At 49.3% G+C, this 20,528-nt stretch overlaps 1 pseudogene; it reads left to right on the forward strand.

Moving 5' to 3' along the window:
• LOC131586342 (uncharacterized) overlaps nucleotides 1-20,528 on the forward strand; it is a 448,419-nt pseudogene that overhangs the window by 102,594 nt on the left and 325,297 nt on the right.

A 20,528-nucleotide genomic window follows, 5' to 3' on the forward strand; every position in this document is an offset into this window, starting at 1 on the left:
GGCCACTGCCAGGAGGAGCAGGAGGAGGAGGCGCAGAGCAAAGGCCATGGTGCCTTGCCCACTGCCAGTCCTGCAGCTCTTGCTGCCACCACTGTCCTGACACCGCTGTCCCAATGTCAGCACCGCTGCTGCCGCCGCCGCTGCTGCCACAACAGTCGTGGTCAAGGACTGACTGCTCGGTCCTTGTGGTGCTGTGCAACCACGGGGCTCTGGGACCTCTGTGACCTCAGAGCCTGCTGTCACCTCAGCCTGCTGTCACCCCACAGGCTGCTGTGACCTCATGGCCAGGGTGGAATTGTGTGGGGAGTGGGATCTGCCTTCTTCACTAGGGAGCTCATCCTGCCCAGCAGCTCTGTCCAAGGGCTATGACAGGGTCCCAGCCCAGCTGATCTCACAGGCTGGGGGATGAAGGGATGGAGAGCAGCCCTGCTGAGAAGGACTTGTGGCTGCTGCAAGGTGAGAGGCTGGACATGAGCCAGCCATGTGCCTCCAAAGGAGGGTGCCCAGCAGCTTGAAGGAGGTGATTCCACCACCCCTCTGCTCTGGTGTGAGCCCACCTGGAGTACTGCATCCACCTCTGGGTGCCCAGCACAGGAAGGACATGGTCCTGTTGGAGCTGGTCCAGAGGAGGGACAAAATGCTCTGAGGGCTGGAGCCCCTCTGCTTTGGAGACAGGCTGGGATAGCTGGGGGTGTTCAGCCTGGACGAGAGAAGGCTCCACAGAGACCTGATTGCTCCCTTTCAGTACTTTAAGGGGGCTTGAAAAAAAGATGGGACAGAATTTTTAGTAGGGCCTGTTGTGACAAGACTGAGGGGGTATGTTCTCAATCTAAAAGATGGTAGATTCAGACTAGACATAAAGAAGAAGTTTTTTATACTGTGGATTTTGAAACCCTGGCACAGGTTGCCCAGAGAGGTGGGCATCCATCCCTGCTGACATTCAAGCTCATGCTCTGAGCAACCTGATCTAAAGGTGTCCCTGCTCCCTGCAGGGCACTGCACTAGATGGTCTTTAAATGTCCCTTCCAAGCTAAGCCATTCTGTGCTCCTGTGCACCAGCAGAGCAGTGCTGGAATAATGCTGGGGTGATGATGCTGGCACCTGTGTTTTGGTAGTTGTGCCATTTAGCTGTTGGCCAAGAGAGGATTGATGGGCTGCAAAGTGAAGTCTGCAGAGAACAGTGTGCTCAAGGAGAAACAGGAGAGGAACAGGGCTTCCAGTTCAGATAAATGCCAGCATTTTGCTGCCCATTCCTTGCTAAAAAATAAAGGAATGTCCTGAAGGTCCCTTCAATGTGGGTGCACTATTGGCTGTATCAGTACTTGTGTTCTGCAAAACAGATGAGTTGTTACAGCTTCTTGTCCCATTTATCACTGGATAAAACCCAAATACTGCATTGCTCCATGTCTACTTTCTTCCAAGTAAAGGGAGATTTTGTTCATTCTTGAGTGGGACATATTCATCTGTTGACAAGCAAATTCTTCATGCCATTCACACAATGTTGATTTGCTCTAATTGGATTGTAATTAAGATCTACCACTCATTGTAATTAAGACTGATGGATTGTGAGGTGAAGTGTTGCATAATTTTCCCTGGAGAGAGTTTTTCTCTAATTCAATGACATATGAAGACAGGTGTAGCCTACCATACTTGTGGCATTAGTCTCCCACTCTGTCCTTTTCTCTCACCCAAGGGGAGGATCAAGGTCTGCAGGTCTCATCTGTGCACAGAAAGAGTTAATATCTCACCCAGACCCGCAGATGCTCATGATGGTTTCTGCCGGGCAGTGGCCGAAGCAGTCACAGTGATGGATTTCAGGCAGCGCTGGGGCTGTGCCAAGATCTCAGGGTGCCCGGCCAGAACAGTCGTGGCTGTTCTGCCCTCATGGCTGGTCCCAGGCCCCTGCTCCCTTCAATTCCAGCTGCGGGCCGATGGCTTCCCCTCCCTGTGCCCGGCAGCCGCTGGGGCCGCGCGGGCCGTGGTGAAGGGGCCTGGCCCAGCCCAGAGCCGCTCCCGGGGCCTGGCGGAGCCCGGCTCGGTGCAGGCCAGGCTGGAGCAGGGCCGGCCTGACCAGCACCCAGTTAACTCTTCACAGCTGGAAACAACAGAGAGCTTTCCTGGGCTTGCCTGTCTTTAAAATGGGGATTTCACACAGGAGGATCCAGCTTCTAAATGGTTTCATAGGTTGTCAATTCTCAGAGCCAGCCAGCTGTTGGTTTTGCTAAGCACAGAGGAAGCTCTTAGCAGCCCCCTCCTAGAAAAATCATTTGCATGGGTGGCTTCTTCCCTCCTCACCAAATATCAACTAATACAAAACCACCACAGACATTCAGGGTGTAACAGGAAGCAATTTTGAAGCAATTGTTTTAAAGCAAGATCAGTTATTAAGCACAGATTAATGTCACTCCCCCAGACCACTGGAGAGGGACAGTGACTCTGCCACCTCCCCCCTGGCCAGCCCATTCCAATTCCCAATCAGCCTTTCTGGGAAGAACTCCTTCCTATTGTCCAGCCTAAACCTGCCCTGGTGCAGCTTAAGGCTGTGTCTCCTTGTCCTGCCCTCCAGCAGATCCCCACTCGCAGCCAGCTTGGTGTCATCTGCAATTTGTGAGTGCTGGACTCGACCCCCTCAGCCAGACCCTCAGTGAAGATATTAACCAGGACTGGGCCCAGCACAGATCCCTGGGGACACCACCAGGGACTGGACACCAGCTGGATGCAGCACCATCCCCACCACTCTCTGGGCCCGGCCTCCAGCCAGTTCTGCAGCCAGCAAAGAGTGCTCCTGTCCAAGCCGTGGGCTGCAGCTTTTCCAGGGAATGCTGTGGCTCTCTGTGTCCAAGGCCTTGCTGAAGTCCAGCTTGACACATCCAGAGCGTTTCCCGCACCCACCAGGCGGCTCAGCTGGTTATAAAAGGAGATCAGGTTGGTCAGGCAGGACCTGCCCCTCCTAAAGCCACGCTGGCTGGGTCTGAGCCCTGGGCCATCCTGGAGGTGCCGTGGGATGGCACTCAAGGGGATCTGTTCCAAAACCTCACCAGGCACCGAGCTCAGGCTGACAGGCCTGCAGTTCCCCAGAGCCTCCTGCCAGCCCTTCTTGGGGATGGGCTCACACTGGCACCTCCAGTGCTCTGGGACCTCCCCAGTGAGCCAAAACTGATGAGGAGAAATGATGGAGAGCAGCTTGGGGAGCTCATCCACCAGCTCCCTCATCCCCCTAGCATGGATCCCATCCCATCCCATCCACCTGTGAGCATCTGAGTGGCTCAGCAGGTCTCTGACTGCTTCCTCCTAGATTACAAGGGGCTCTTCTGCTCCCTGTCCCCATCTACCAGCTCAGGAGAACACTTGTCCTGAGGAAAACCTGTCTTGATGTTGAAAACTGGGGCAAAGAAGGTGTTGAGTACCTCAGCCTTTTCCTCATCTTTGGTAACCATATCCCCCCCAATAAGGAATGGAGGTTGTCCATAGCCTTCCTTTTGCCATTAATGTATTTATAAACACATATTTATTATCCTTCACAGAAACAGCCAGGTTAAGCTCTAATTGAACTTTCACCTCTCTGCTTTTCATTCTGTATGATCTAATGACATCCTTAAACATTTCCTGAGTTGCCTGTCCCTCCGTCCAAAGGTGATACACCCTCATCTTTTCCCTGAGTTCCTCCAAAAGCTCCCTGCCCACCCAGGCCGATCATTTTCCTCACCAGCTCAATTTTTGTCACAGAGGGACAGGCTGCTCCTGCTCCTTCAAGATTTCTTTCTTGAAATGTGTCCATCCTTCCTGGAATCCTTTGTTTTAAAAAGCTGTTTCCCTTAAAAAAATCAGTACCTGATTTGGTACTCCCCAAATCTGCATCCTTAGTCGGCTGAAGTCTGCTCTTCCTAAGTCCAGTGTAGGAGTTTTGTTGATGCCCCTCCTTCTTTCACAGAATATTTCAAAACTCGATGATTTCATGGCCACTGTACCCCAGGCAGCCTCCAACCCCCCCCCCCCCCCCCCCCCCCCCCCCCCCCCCCCCTCCCCCCCCCCCCCAGCAGCCCTTCTCTGTTTGTGAACAGCAGGAGACACAGCTTTCCTGGGCAGTGGTCAGAGAAGGAAACTTCCCCAAAGTGCAGCTTGGCAGGTTCAGCCTGGAGGGGAGGAGAAAGAAAAGTCCCTGCCAGGGTAGAATTTTGGTGCAGGAGGTGTCCCAGCGTGAGACTGGACCATGCCATGGCTGAGTGTGCCAGGAGCCGGCAGTCAGTGGGGCCCAGGGATGCTCCAAGGGACTTGGAGTTTTGCTTCTGACTCCTTGAGCAGCTTCTTCAACCTTCTCTCAGTGCCTGAGGGTCCTGGACTCAGCCCCAAATCCAGCCTGGGGTTCATTAAAATAGAGAAAGCCTCGGGGGCTCTTTCTCCTCCTTCCACTGTCTTCAAGTCCAAGGCTTGTGCAGCTGCTTGGAGTCAGTTTGGAGTTCTGTTGAGGAGGAAGATTTGAAAATCTACCCTGTTTTATTTTTTTTAGATCAAGGGCGTATTTTTTTATTTTCTAGTTGAGAGAAGAGGTGACAGAAGCATTCCCCAAGTGATCTTGATGCTGAAAATCTCCTTGGGAGGTCTGGTCACAGAGAAGAATGAGCCCCTTGTGGGCTGCCCCTGTTTGGACAACCTGCTCCTCACCCCGAGCCTCAGCATGTCTGACATCGCCCACCTGGGACTGACATCCCAAAGCATTGAGAACACTTGTCAATTTTTGTTCATCATTAAAATCTAAATAATTTATTAAAAAAAATTACTTTTTATAATAATATTATTCTGTATTCTTCTAATCTTGTTTTTGACTTTATATAAAAGAATTGATACATTTTCAGGAACAAAAAACATTATTGTTCTTTGTCTCTAAGTACCACAATTGCCTTCATTAATTAACTGACAACTATTTCTCACTCTTTATGTTAATTTGTCCTATTTTTAGTCCTTTGATCATCATTTTTAAATTATTCTCAGACAGGGTAAAAGGGACCACTTTGGGATCCATGGAGACTTTTCTGGGCAACATTTGGGGCAGTTTTGGGTCTGGGGAGGGAATTTAGAGAGAACTTGGGGGTCTGGAGGACACTTGGGGAGCCGGGTGGGCACTTGGAGGGGCACTAAGGGATTCTGTGAGACAGTTCGGGGTCCGGGGGAGCACTTGGGGGTCCAGGGGGGCGCTTGGAGGTCAGGGAAGGGAATCTGGGGGCCCTTCGGGGTCCGGGCGGGCACTTGGGGGGCTGTAACAGGGAATCTATGGGCTGCGGGGGATGATGGGAGTTGTAGGCGCCGGTATAATACGGTTTAAAGGGGCCGCGAAGCATCACGGGAGTTGTAGGCGCAGCTCCAATGGATTCCGGTGAGGCGCGGGGCATGACGGGAGATGGAGTCCCGGCTGGAATAGCGCTCTATGGGCGCCGCGGAGCATGATGGGAGCTGTAGTCCCGGAAGTGGCTCGGAAGGCGCGTTTGGCGGTGTGGGGAAGTGCTTGGAGAAAACTTTTGCGTCCGAGCCGTGGCTGCAGGTGCTCAGGGCGAATGTATACAGCTCGGGAGCACTTGGGGGGAACCTGGGGAGCTGTAACCGGGCTCTTTAGGGCGCGGGGCACGGCAGGAGGTTTGGGCGCGGAACTGTGTTGTGGGATGATGGGAGATGAATTCCCAGGAGTGGCTGGAAGGGGAATCTGTGGGGTCGGGAGCATTCAGGGATCCAGGGACACTTTGGGGGGGCCTCGAACGGGCGCTGAGGGGGCACTCGGGGATCCTGAAGGGTCTGGGGGAGACTTATGGGACATATGGGGGGCAGTCCCAGGGTTCTGGGGAGCGCAGGGCATATTCCCAGTTCCTCACAACCTGGTCTCAGTTGCCCCCTGCAGGCTCCTACTCACTGCCAGTATCATCCCAGTATGATGTCAGTACACAGCCAGTGCAATCTCAGCCACTGCCAGTATGATCCCAGTACAAACCAGTCCCTGCCAGTGCTGCCACTCCTGGGATCCCCCAGCCCTCTCTGTGTTCCCCCTCCCGCATCTCCCCAGAGGAGCCCCAAGGGCTGGCAGTCCCCAGCCAGGGTCCCCAGCCAGCCCCAGGTTGGATCTGCAGCCCCCAATTTTCCCAGTTTCCCTCTCCTTTTCCCCGGGCCGGGTTCCCCCCGTCCCCAGCGGGTGGGAGCAGCAGAGAGCCCCGCGCTGCCCATCCCGACCTGTCCCGGCTCCATCCCCGCTCCTGCCGTGGGCTGTGAGGGGTTTGGGAACGGGGCACCGAGGGTGTCAGTGCTCCTGGGGGAGGAGGAGGAGGGATGGAAGAGGAGGGATGAAGAAGGAGAGAGAGAAGGGATGGAAGTAGGAGAAGGAGGTGGAGTTAGGGAGGAGAAGGAGGAGGGATGGAAGGGGAGGAGAGGGAGGAAGATGTTGTAAATACTCCACAAACCCCTTCATTCTTGTCCCCCATGGGGATGTGTCCACCCATCACAGAACACGGGCGGGAAGGGGTCTCAAAATATATCCAACATGGACCTAAGGTATTTTAGACAAAGAAGGCTCAGACTTACGAGACGTGGTCCTGGGTTCATTGTGTGTGGATCGCCCGGGGCAAGAAAGAGGCTGAGATTCCTCGGGTGCTCTCTTAAACTTGGGGGAGGGGGTGGCCAGGGGATACAGGGGGGTTACAGCCAATGGGATAGGGAAAAGAAAAGGGAGGTTAGGTAGGGACTGACCTTATACAACACCAGGATTTTTTTGGTGGGGATATTTAAGAATTAAGGACTGCAAAGCTGAGCGGAAAATGCCCCTTGGGGTACACTGGGGGTCCCAGCATCCCCGAGTGGGGAGATGGAAACAGGGGGAGCTTTTTGGATTCCTGGTACTCCCAGCAACCTGGGGAGGGCAGGAACTGAGCAGACAGGGGACCCAAAGTACAAGTGTGACCCCTGGCAGCTGGGACAGTGGGGAACCCCTGAACACCAAGGGGGAGAGACCAGAGATGGGGAACTCCTGGGAGGCATTTTCAGGGCTGAATCTTGGTGTTTGGGAGGTTTCTATGGAAGGCTTGGGATTTCTAGAGATGGATCTGGGCAGGAGGAACCCCCATACCCAATGTGCTTGTGAATTGTATATTTCCCAAACCAGTATTTCCCATTCCCAGACCTTGTCCAGATGGAGAAGGAGGCTGTGAGGAAGAGGAAGATGCTCCAGGATGCCCAGGAAGGTGAGGAGGAAGTCAGTGCCCCTTTCCCCCTCTCTCCTGCTCCATCTCCCAGCCCAGCCTGGCCCCTGGCTGCAGGACAACCCCGCTGCCGACGCCGTCCTGCCAGGGACACACTGGGGGGATCTCCTTCCCCTTCCCTCTGGCACGGAGGCAAATCCCATCCTCTCCTTGTCCTTCTTCCCCCAGACAAGGAGCTGAGGATGGAGACCAGGGAGGACAAATCCCCACGGCAGAACCTTGTGGAAGAGGCAGTTTTGAGCAGCTCCACACTGCAGGAATCCAATGGGGAGGAAAAGCCCCAGACATCCCGCAGGAGGAGGGGCTCCAAACCCATCCCAGGGTGCTCTGAGGAGGAAAGACCCACCCTGTGCCGGGAAGGTGGCCAGAGATCCAGCCAGGGCTCTGAGCTGGTGGTCCATGAGCAGCTTCAGGATGGGGAGAAGCCCTACAAGTGCTTGGAGTGTAGGAAGACCTTCAGCAAGAGCAACCGCCTGATCTGCCACCAGATGATCCACACTGGGGAATGGCCCTACGAGTGTGGGGAATGCGGGAAGGGCTTCAGCTTCAACTCCCAGCTCATCATCCACCGGCGCATCCACACTGGGGAGAGGCCCTACAAGTGTGGGAAATGTGGGAAGGGCTACAGCCAGAACTCCAATCTGATCTACCACCAGAGGACCCACACTGGGGAACGTCCCTATGAGTGTGGGGAATGTGGGATGACCTTCAGCCTGACGTCCCATCTGACCATCCACCAGCGCATCCACACTGGGGAGAGGCCCTACGAGTGTCCTGAGTGTGGGAAGAGGTTTCAGAGCAGCTCCCATCTCCTCAGGCACTAGCGGATTCACACGGATGAGAGGCCCTTCCGCTGCCCCGAGTGCAGGAAGGGCTTCAATCGAAAGTCCACCCTCATCAGGCACCAGCGCATCCACACTGGGGAGAGGCCCTACAAGTGTCCCCAGTATGGGAAGAGCTTCAGCCAGAGCTCTGCCTTGACCCAACACCAACGGAGGCACCAGTAAGGGAAGCTCTGCAAATGCCCCAAAGTACAGGAAGAGCTTTGTGCACTGCTCCAGCTTCATCCCCCCTTGGAAAATTCAAGTTCGGCAGAGACCTGGTGATCCATGTTCCCTGTGATCCATGCTGGGAAGACACCTGTACCTTTTCCTGCCTATGGCAATGACATGATGTGGGATCAAAGAACGTGAGGGTCTGGCCATGGCCCTTTCGTTATATTCAATCCCATCTCAGGTCCTCGCCGGAGGCAGGTGTTGGGGGTTAGGTGTCTTTTTTTTTTTTTAATTCTGGATTGCCTGTGGAATTTTTACTCATTAGTTGCGGGGACAACCTAACTGTGGGTACTTGGTGGGTGATTGACAAAAGGCAAAGAGTTTGGCCAGGCCCAGGGGGTTGGAAGGGGGCAGGAAAAAGGAGGGTGGGGACAGTTTGGCGGGCTTTTCTTAAGCTTCGGAGAAGGACACTTTGGGCACTGAGCTGTTGGGGTGGGGAGAAGGGAATTTTGCCATCACCCAGATGGAGCTGTTGCTTCTTCTCCTTCTTTCGTCTTTGTTGGTGGCCTCGCACCCCCTGTCCTGCTGGGATGTGTGACAGTGGCAGCCACCGCCATGGAGCTGCTGATACACCTCAGCCACCGGCCCGGGATCTCAGCTCATCCCTGCTGTTCCAGCTGAGTGTTCCTCAGAGCCCTGCAGGAGCACCGGGACTGCCTACCCGAGGGGTTTGTGAAACAAAGCCTCTCCTCCATCCCTTCCCATCTCAGAGAAAGCTGTGACAGGGCCCCTGGTTCTGTTTTCTTGCTAATGCTGTAGTTCTTGTTTGTTTGTTTGCTTTGTTATAAATACTAATAAAGAACTGTTATTCCTATCCCCAGATCTCTGCCTGAAAGCTCCTTGTTTTCAAAACTATAATAATGTAGAGAGAGGGGGGTCTACATTTTCTCTCCAGGGGAGGCCCCTGCCCTCCCTAGCAGACACCTGTCCTCCAAAACAAAGACAGATGGGGAGTTTCTCCATCCTCCTTGCCTTTGCGGGGCTGGCAGTGGCCTTGGTTCCTCATGCTCTTTTTGTGGGGCCTTCTGTGTCTGTGCCCCTCCGACTTAGGGGGACAGGGGATATTTTCTGCCCCCTTTCTGCTTCTGGGAAGCCTGTGTGGGCTCTTTGTCCCACTCTGATTTGGGGGTGCCAGTGTTGTCACCATCCCGGCAGCCCCCGGCCGCTCTTTGCCCTTTGCCAGGCCAGGGGTGTTCTCTATCCCCTTGCAATTTGCAGGGCTGGCACAGGCACAATTCCCCTCCTCTTTGGTGGGGCTGGCAGTTTCCCCTTTCCCCTTCTGACTTGGGGGCTGCTCTGGGCTCCATCCATCTCTTATTTTGGGCTGGGGTGGGTATTTATCTCCCTTCAGTTTGGGGGGCCCGGGGATCGTCTCCATCATCGTCCAGTTTTGAAGGGCCTGGGAGTAGTCTCTGCCTCCCACTGATTTGGGGGGACTGGTGCAGGCTCCACCTCTTTCTGATTTTGAGGGACAGCCTGGAGGAAAGGCATCAAAATCTTGACAAAGGCTGAAGGGAATGTTCTGATTACCCCTTTTGCCAAGAGGTTCCCTTAGCTGAAGTTGCTAACAAGGACCAGACTCGCCAGCCCGCAGTGGGTTTCGGGTTGTTTTATTTCCTAGGCCCTCAGTCCTGCGTGGGACATGGGAACTGGGTGCTGCAGAGGCTGCGGCAAGGCATCAGAAATGGCTGCCCAACACCCAAGGGTGGTAGAAGATCTGCTCCAGCACTGGCCGATCCATGGGGTGCTTGGACAAACACCAGCGGATCAGATGTTGTCACTCTGGGGAGAGAAGGCAGAAAGCGGCGCTCACTTGCAGAAGGCTCCTGCCCAGCTGCTCCCGGCGCCTGCAGAAGCCGGGCCACGCTGCGTGTGCTGGGAGCTGCCCTTGGCGGGAGAGCGGCACGGCAGGACAAGCGTCCCCTCCTTCAGCCAAGCGTGCCACACCCAGCCTGCCATGGGCCACCTGCTGCAGCCGGCCCTTGAGGGCACATGGACGTCCCGTGCAGCTGCGGGAGGGCCGGGCTGGGCTGCGCGGTGCCACCTGCCAAAGCCTGCCTTCTTCAGGCTGTGTGCCAACCTGGAGAGACCTCCTGTGGGAAGAAGAGCTGCCCCAACACCATGTCACACTCATTCTCGAAGGGCAGGAACCCGCACACCATCTCAAACAGCAGCACGCCCAGGGACCAGATGGTCGCCCCATCGCCGTGGTAGCAGCGCAGGCCGATCCACTCGGACGGGCAGTACGTGCGTGTTCCTAGGGGAGACGGGCGGCGCTGCTCAGGCGCAGGCTGCTGCCTTCCAGAGCCTGGAGCCAGCCTCCTGCCAGAGGCAGGGGCTGCAGCCGTGGCCACAACTTTCCCCCAAGGCCTGCCTGCCTCCCCCTGACAATGGGCCAAAGCCAAGAAACCATTCTGCAAGGCTGAGAACGCCAGTGGAGCAGCCCAAGGCCTTGCGGGCCTGCCAAGCCCAGGAGCCGGGGCCCGGCTTTTGCAGCCCCTTTCTGTCGGCAGGGCCGGCAGCCGGCTCCTGGGGCACAGCACCTGCCCCGTGCCACAGGGCAGCCGGCAGCCGGCTGAATGCCGCACCCCGCGGCCCAGGAGGGAATGGGGCCGTGCAGTGCCTGGCACTGGGAGCAGGGCCCGTGCTCTGGGCTCACCGGCAAACTGTGTGAAGGCCCGCTCCTGGAGGAAGGTGCCGCAACCGAAGTCGATGAGCTTCAGCTCGCCAGTCTCCGGGTTGATGAGGAGGTTCTCTGGCTTGATGTCCCGGTGCAGGACGCCGCAGGCGGTGCAGTGCCACACGGCCTCCAGCACCTGCCAGAAAAGCCAGCGCGCCACCTCCTCACTCAGGAACTCTTGCTCCAGCAGGATGTGCAAGAGATCCCGAGATTGCTCCGGAACCTCCATCACCAGCACGAAGCTGTCAGGCAGCTCGAACCAGTCGAGGATCTGGATGATTCTGCGGCAGCCAGAGCCCACCTTCTCCATGAGCACGATCTCCGTTGGAACACAGGTGCTGTCGGGCTGTGAGGACGAGACAATGCCTCCATCACAGGGCCTGATGCTGCCAGGAACCCCCCGAGTTTCCGCCAGTGCAGCGGCCCCAGCCAGTGCCAGCCACTTTGCTCTGACCTGCTTCTAGGCTGCTCTCAGAAGCCCTGGCCTGGCCTGGGAATGCCCCTCCAGAGCCCCATGGGAGCCTCAGACAGCTCCTCAGGTCTCACCTGCTGGTACAGAAGTCTTGTTGGTAGTTGGTGGCTGTATGGGAGCGGCTTCCTGGAGATGGAGGAAACTCCCTGGTCCCTCGGGAATTGTCTCCACCAGGCACGGGCTGTTGCCAGCTGGCACGTCCAGCACCGTCACCTGGGAGCTGTGGTCCGGCAGCTTCTGGCTCCAGGACACTTGCTGCTCCTCCAGCTGCTCCTGAGATGGCTCCCCTGGATCGGGCTGGGCTCCCACTTGGACCTGTGGGCGTTCCCTGGCCATGTCAGTGCTCAGGGTTGCGACTGTGTTGTTGAGGTCCAAGGGTCCAAGGGAGCTGGGAGACCTGTCCCTGGGCTCTGCACCTTCTGCAGGCTGACAGGTCTGGCTGAGCCTCTCTGAGGGATGGAGGCTGTCAGAGATAGCGGAGGCTCCTGGCACCATGGATGTTCTCTGACAGGCTGCGCTTCTTGCATGGATGGCGGGTCTTCTCTGCTGTGCCATCCTTGCAAGGCTTGAGGCTCTCCCCCCGATGGCCAATCTTCCTGGGAGCAGCCTCCTGAAGGGATGGCGGCTTCTGGAGAAGCTGGGCAAGCCACAGCAGGGCAGGTGGCCTCACCTCATCAGCTTCTCCAGTTGTTTCCACAACGCCAGCCACATCCCAAAGTAGAGCGGCACAGATGTCCCATTGCGTGCCCAGTGCCGGATCATCACTTCCTGCAGCTCTTGGGCCACTGCCATGCAGGGACCGCAGCTGCAGGAGCTCTCCAGAGGGCTTGCGGGAGCACCTGGCCGCTGGCGAGGGGTCACCCGAGGCCTGGAGAACCACGGAGCCGCAGGGGCTGCTCGGTTCCTCCATGGGCCTCTGGGCCTAACCCTGGGGCGCTTCCTCGTCTGCCACCTCCATGGTTGCCAGTGGCCACCGGCCCACCAGACAGCCACAGCGGCCAGCAGCAGGACAAGGGCAGGCATCAGGACACCACTGTCACCCATGGCTACGGCACATCCCATGGTGACTGCACTGGCAGCTGCAGGGGCTGGCCCGGTTTATATAGGGCTGGCGCGGTGATGTCACAGTGCTGTGGCCAGGACAGCTGTGTGACATCATGGCCCTGCATCACCCCAGCACTCAGCCCCTTTGTGCCATCACAGCCCCACCCAATTCAGGGATCACAGCACCGGCTCATCCCTGAAGATGAACATGGCCGGGAAAAGCCTGGAAATCAGAACCGGAGCTCAGCCCCTTGCAATGAATCCTCCCCTGGAGCAAGTGGCAGCACATCAGGAAGAGTGCTGCTGCCACCTGTGTCAAGCCCCCGGATCTCAGGACACTGCAGCGGCACCAACTTCAAACAACCACTACTCTGTGCCGGAGAAGATCCCCCAGAGACAAAGGGAGGTGAAGTTCCTCTGTCTCTGGGGAGCTCTCCTGAAATGGCTGGCGAGGACTGCAAGAGTTTTTTCTTAGCAGCTCACCAAACTTCTGCAGAGCCTCCATTCTAAATAAATCCAGATATTCCAAAGAGCTCTCATGCTTGTCCCACTGCTCTGGTTTTGACTGCCATGGGATTCCTCTCTTCCCAAGAGCTGGCACATGCTGTGTTTGGATTCAAGATGGGGATGCTGTGGTTCAGTCAGGGGTGGTTTGGTTTCTGCTGAGCAGGGCTTGCCCTTTTCAAGGACATTGCAGTGTCCCTTGGTACAATGCATGTTTTCCTCTGGGAAGGGAGGGGTGAGCGTTGAACACAGATACAAGAATGCGTTAGAAAACCTGCACTGTGACTCTGTCCGTGTTTGTCAGGTGACCATCCACATCCTGGAAGGGGACAATGTAATTTCTATAATTTCTTTTTATTCATGTATTTAACAAGTCAATTTTTATTGTGCTTCACATTTTTGGCCACCTTCATCTCCAGCTGAGCTTTCACTGCACCAAGTTTCTTGCTGCAGTGGCAAGAAGCATCTCTGTATTCTTCTCCTGACCTTCACTCCTTGTCCTCTACCCGTCCCATCCCGCCCCAGGGAGCAGAGACCTTCCTGGGGCAGATCCAGGAGGATATCCAGGACCATCCTGGCCTGGGACGGGTGCCAAGGAGATCCAGGAGGGTTCAGTGTCCAGCTCTAAGTCCTGGGACACCCTGTGCCGTGTTCCCAACATCCCCGATTTCCAGGAAGGAGCCACAGCAGCCTCCTGGCCATCCATGGATTTTTCTTCCAGGAATTTGCTGTGGAGCTTGTTTCTGTTTTCTTGCTCTTTCTGAGCTCCTGTCATGGAGCTGGAAGAGGTGGAGAGGAGAAACGTCGGGAATGAGAAGACAGAGGGAAATTGCTGGGGAAAAGTGAGACACACACACCCCTAATGGTGCCCAAATCTCCACAAAATTCCACAAAATCTAAGAAAAATCCCTCACAATTCTTCAAGTCTCCACAAAATCCCACAAAATTCCAGAAAAATACCACAAAATTATTTAAACTATTGCAAAATCCCATAAAACTCAAAAAAATCGCACGAAATTGAAAAAACAAAAACAAAAAATCCCTAGATCTTCCCAAAACACTACCAAATTCCAGAAACATCCCACCAAATCTCCACAAAATTCCAAAGAAGCTAAGAAAAATCCCACATAATTCTTCAAGTCTACACAAAATCCCACAAAATCCAAGAAAGATCCCACGAATTTGCAGAAATCGTCTCAAAAGCCCAACAAATTCCAGAAACATCCCAGAAAATCTAAATAAATTTCCACAAAATCTAAGAAAATAATTCAAAATTCTTCATGTCTCCTCAAAATCCCTCAAAATTCCACAAAACTCCCACAAAATCTCCTCAATATTTTACAAAATTTAAAAAATCCTACAAAATTACAGAAAAATCCCATAAAATTGCAGAAAAATCTCACACAGTTCTGTAAATGTTCTGAAAACACTACCAAATTCCAGAAATATCCCACCAAATCGCCACAAATTTCCACAAAATTTCAGAAAAATCCCGCAAAATTCATCAAGTCTCAAAAAAATCCCACAAAATTCTAGAAAAAACTCCAACAAAATTGCAGAAAGCTTCTCAAAACCCAACCAAATTCCAGAAACATCCCACCAAATCTCCACAGAATTCCACAAAATCTAAGAAAAATCCCTCACAATTCTTCAAGTCTCCTCAAAATCCCACAAAATACCAGAGAATTCCACAACAGTACAAAAAAATCACACAAAATTCCAGAAACATCCCACCAAATCGCCACAAATTTACAAAAAGTTTCAGAAAAATCCAACAAAATTCTTCAAGTCTCCACAAAATCCCTTAAGACTCCAGAAAAAAATCTCAAAAAATCCCCTAAATCTTCCCAAAACCCAACCAAATTCCAGAAACATCCCACCAAATCTCCACAAATTTCCAAAGAAGCTCTGAAAAATCCCTCACAATTCTTCAGCTCTCCACAAGATCCCACAAAATTGCAGAAAACTTCTCAAAAGCCCAACAAATTCCAGAAACATCCCAGAATATCTAAACAAATTTCCACAAAATCTAAGAAAATCTCTCAAAATACTTCATGTCTCCTCAAAATCCCCCAAAATTCAACAAAACTCCCACAAAGTCTTCCCGAGATCCTGCAAAATTCAAGAAAATCCCACAAAATTGCAGAAAAACCCCACAAAATTCATTAAGTGTTCTGAAAACCCCCGCAAATTTCAGGAACATCCCACCCAATCTCCACAAAATTCCACAAAATCTAACAAAAATCCCTCATAATTCTTCATGTCTCCTCAAATCCCACCAAGTACCAGAAAATTCCACAACAGTACAAAAAAATCCCATAAAATTCCAGAAACATCCCACCAAATCGCCACAAATTTCCACAAAAATTTCAGAAAAATCCCACAAAATTCTTCAAGTCTCCTCAAAATCCCTCAAGATTCCAGAAAAATATCTCCACAAAATCCCCTAAACCTTCCCAAAACCTTCCCAAATATACAAAAACATCCCACCAAATCTCCACAAAATTCCAAAGCAGCTAAGAAAAAATCCCTCAAAATTCTTCAAGTCCCCACAAAATCCCACAAAAATCAAGAAAAATCCCACAAAATTGCAGAAAAATTCCACACAATTCCCTAAATGTTCTCAAAACCCCACCAAATTCCAGTAACATCCCACAAAATCCCCACTAATTTCCACAAAATCCAACAAAATACCTCAAAATTCCTCATGTCTCCTCAAAATCCCTCAAAATTCCACAAAACTCCCACAAAATCTCCCCAATATCCTACAAAATCCAAGAAAAATCCCACCAAATTGCAGAAAAATCCCACACAATTCATTAAATGTTCTGAAAAATCCCAGCAAATTCCAGAAACATCCCTCAAAATCTCCACAAAAGTCTACAAAATCTAAGAAAAAACCCTCAAAATTCTTCAAGTCTCTACAAAATCCCACAAAATTGCAGAAAAATCCCATACAATTCCATAAATGATCTCTAAACCCTACCAGATTCCAGAAACATCCCACTAAATCCTCACAAATTTCTAAAAAATCTAAGAAAATAACTCAAAATCATTCATGTCTCCTCAAAATCCCTCAAAATTCCACAAACTCTAACAAAATCTCCTCAATATCCTACAAAATTAAAGAAAAATCCCACAAAATTGCAAAAATCATCTCAAAACCCCACCAAATTCCAGAAACATCCCACTAAATCGCCACAAATTTCCACAAAATCTAAGAAAAATCCCACTAAATTCTTCAAGACTCCTCAAAATCCACCAAGTTTCCAAAAAAAATTGAACAAAATTCCCTAAATCTTCTCAAAAGCCCACCAAATTCCAGAAACATCCCACCAAATTGCCACAAAATGACAAAAAATCTAAGAAAAATCCCACACAATTCTTCAAGTCTTCACAAAATCCCACCAAATTCAAGAAAAATCCCACAAAATTGCAGAAAAATATCACACAACTCATTAAATGTTGCCAAAATCCTACCAAATTCCAGTAACTTCCCAGAAAATCTAAACAAATTTCCACAAAATCTGCGAAAATCCCTCAAAATTCTTCATGTCTCCTCAAAATCCCTCAAAATTCCACAAAACTCCCACAAAATCTCCCCAATATCCTGAAAAATTCAAGAAAAATCCCACCAAATTGCAGAAAAATCCCACAGAATTGATTAAATGTTCTGAAAACCCCAGCAAATTCCAGGAACATGCCACCAAATCTCCACAAAATTCCACAAAATCTAAGAAAAATCCCGCAAAATTCTTCAAGTCTCCTCAAAATCCCTCAAGATTCCAGAAAAAAATCTCAAAAAATCCCCTAAACCTTCCCAAAACCCAACCAAATTCCAGAAACATCCCACCAAATCTCCACAAAATTCCAAAGAAGCTAAGAAAAATCCCTCATAATTCTTGAAGTCTCTTCAAAATCCCACAAAATTACAGAAATGTTCTCAAAACCCCACCAAATTCCAGTAACATCCCACAAAATCCCCACTAATTTCCACAAAATCTGAAAAAATACCTCAAAATTCCTAATGTCTTTACAAATTCCCTCAACATTCCACAAAACTCCCACAGAATCTTCCCAATATCCTACAAAATTCAGGAAAAATCCCACCAAATTGCAGAAATATCCCACACAATTCATTAAATGTTCTGAACATACCAGCAAATTCCAGAAACATCCCACCAAATCATTACAAAATTCCACAAAATCTAAGAAAAAACCCTCAAAATTCTTCAACTCTCCTCAATAACCAACAAAATTCAAGAAAAATACCACCGAATTGCAGAAAAATCCCATACTATTCCCTAAATCTTCTCAAAAGACCACCAAATTCAAGGAAAATCCCACCAAAACTCCACAAAATACCACAAAATCTAAGAAAAATCCGACAAAATTCTTCAAGTCTCCGCAAAATCCCACAAAATTCCACAACAGTACAAAAAAATCACACAAAATTCCAGGAACATCCCAACAAATCTCCACAAAATTCCACAAAATTTCAGAAAAATCCCACAAAATTCTTCAAGTCTCCTCAAAATCCCTAAACATTCCAGGAAAAAATCTCACAAAATTCCCTGAATCTTCCCAAAACCCTACCAAATTCCAGAAACATCCCACCAAAACTCCACAAAATTCCAAAGAAGATAAGAAAAATCCCTCACAATTCTTCAAGTCTCCACAAGATCCTACAAAATTGCAGAAACCGTCTCAAAACCCCAGCAAATTCCAGAAACAACCCAGAATACCTAAACAAATCTCCACAAAATCTAACAAAATACTTCAAAATTCTTCATGTCTCCTCAAAATCCCTCAAAATTCCAATAAACTCCCACAAAATCTCATCAATATCCTACAAAATTCAAGGAAAATCCCACACAATTGCACAAAAATCCCATACAATTCCCTAAATGTTCTGAAAACCCCAGCAAATTTCAGAAACATCCCACCAAATCTCCAGAAAATCCAAGAAAAATCTAAGAAAAATCCCTCACCGTTCTTCAACTCTCCTCAAAATCCCACAAAATGCCAGACAATTCAACAACAGTACAAAAAAATCCCACAAAACTCCTGAAACATCGCACCAAATCGCCACAAATTTCCCACAAAATTTGAAAAAAATCCCACAAAATTCCTCAATTCTCCTCAAAATCCCTCAAGATTCTACAAAACTCCCACAAAATCTCCTCAATATCCTACATAATTCAAGAAAAATCCCACAAAATTGCAGAAAAATCCCACACAATTCAATAAATGGTTTGAAAACCCCACTAAATTACAGAAATATCCTGGAAAATCTATACAAATTCACACAAAATCTAAGAAAATCCCACAAAATTCTTCATGTCTCCTCAAAATCCCTCAAAATATCACAAAACTCCCACAAAATCTCCTCAATATCCTGCAAAATTCAAGAAAAATCCAACACAATTCATTACATGTTTTCAAAACCCTATCAAATTCCAGAAACATCCCACCAAATCTCCAGAAAATTACACAAAATGTAAGAAAAATCCCACAAAGTTCTTCAAGTCTCCTCAAAATTCCTCAAGATTCCAGGAAAAAAATCTCACAAAATTCTCTAAATCTTCACAAAACCCTACCAAATTCCAGAAACAACCCACCAAATCTCCAAAGAATTCCACAAAATCAAGAAAAATCCCTCAAAATTGCAGAAAAATGCCACAAAATTGCAGAAATCTTCCCCAAACCTTACCATATTCCAGAAACACCCCAAAAAATCCCCACTAATTTCCACAAGATCTAAGCAAATCCCTCACAATTCTTCATGTCTCCTCAAAATCATTCAGAATTCCACAAAACACCCATAAAATCTCCTCAATATCCTACAAAATTCAAGAAAAATCCCCAAAAATTGCAGAAAAATCCCACACGATTCCCTACATGTTCTGAAATCACTACAAAATTCCAGAAACATCCCACCAAATTGCCACAACTTTCCACAAAATCTAAGAAAAATCCCTCACAATTCTTCAAGTCTCTTCAAAATCCCACAAAATATGAGAACATTCCACACCTGTACAATAAAATGCCACAAAATTCCAGAAACATCCCACCAAATCTCCACAAAATACCACAAAATCTAAGAAAAATCCCTCAACATGCTTCAAGTCTCCACAAAATCCCACCAAATTCCAGAAAAAACTCCAACAAAATTGCAGAAGGCTTCTCAAAACCCCACCAAATTCCAGTCACATCCCACAAAACCCCCACAAATTTCCACAAAACCCAAGAAACTACCTCAAAATCCTTCATGTCTGCTCAAAATCCCTCAAAACTCCCACAAAATCTCCTCAATATCCTCCAAAATTCAAGAAAAATCCCCAAAAATTGCAGAAAAATCCCACACGATTCCCTAAATGTTTTGAAATCACTACCAAATTCCAGAAACATCCCACAAAATCTCCACAAATTTCCAAAACAGCTAAGAAAAATCCTTCTCAATTTTTCAAGTCTCCACAAAATCCCGCAGAATTGCAGAAAAGTCCCACAAAATTTTAGAAATCTTCTCAAAACCTCACAAAATTCCAGTAACATCCCACCAAATCGCCACAAATTTCCAAAAAATCTAAGATAAATCCCACAAAATTCTTCAAGTGTCCTCAAAATCCCACAAAATTCCAGAAAAAAATCCCACACAATTGCCTAAATTTTCTGAAAACCCTACCAAATTCCAGAAACATCTCCAAAAATCCCCTGAATATCCTACAAAAATCAAGAAAAATCACACAACATTCCACAAAATCCAACAAAATTGCAGAAATCTTCCCCAAACCTTACCATATTCCAGAAACATCCCAAAAAATCCCCACTAATTTCCACAAAATCTAAGAAAATACCTCAAAATCCTTCATGCCGCCTCAAAATCCCACAAAATTCCACAAAACTCCCACAAAATCTTCTCAATAACCTACAAAATTCAAGAAAAATCCCAACAAATTGCAGAAAAATCCCACACAGTTCATTAAATGTTTTGAAAACCCCAGCAAATTCCAGAAGCATCCAACCTAATCTCCACAAAATACCACAAAATCTAAGAAAAATCTCTCAAAATTCTTCAAGTCCCCACAAAATCCCACATAATTCAAGAAAAATCCCACGAAATTGCAGAAAAATCCCATACAGTTCCCTAAATGTTCTCAAAACCCTACCAAATTCCAGAAACATCCCACAAAACCCCCACTAATTTGCACAAAATCTAAGAAAATACCTCAAAATCCTTCATGTCCCCTCAAAATCCCTCAAAATTCCACAAAACTCCCACAAAATCTCCCCAATATCCTGCAAAATTCAAGAAAAATCCAACGCAATTCATTAAATGTTTTCAAAACCCTATCAAATTCCAGAAACATCCCACCAAATCTCCAGAAAATGACACAAAATGTAAGAAAAATCCCACAAAATTCTTCAAGTCTCCTCAAAATCCCGCAAGATTCCAGGAAAAAATCTCAAAATTCTCTAAATCTTCACAAAACCCTACCAAATTCCAGAAACATCCCAACAAATCTCAACAAAAATCC

Source organism: Poecile atricapillus, chromosome 19 (genome assembly GCF_030490865.1).
Source record: "Poecile atricapillus isolate bPoeAtr1 chromosome 19, bPoeAtr1.hap1, whole genome shotgun sequence".
In the NCBI taxonomy this organism is placed as follows: domain Eukaryota; kingdom Metazoa; phylum Chordata; class Aves; order Passeriformes; family Paridae; genus Poecile; species Poecile atricapillus.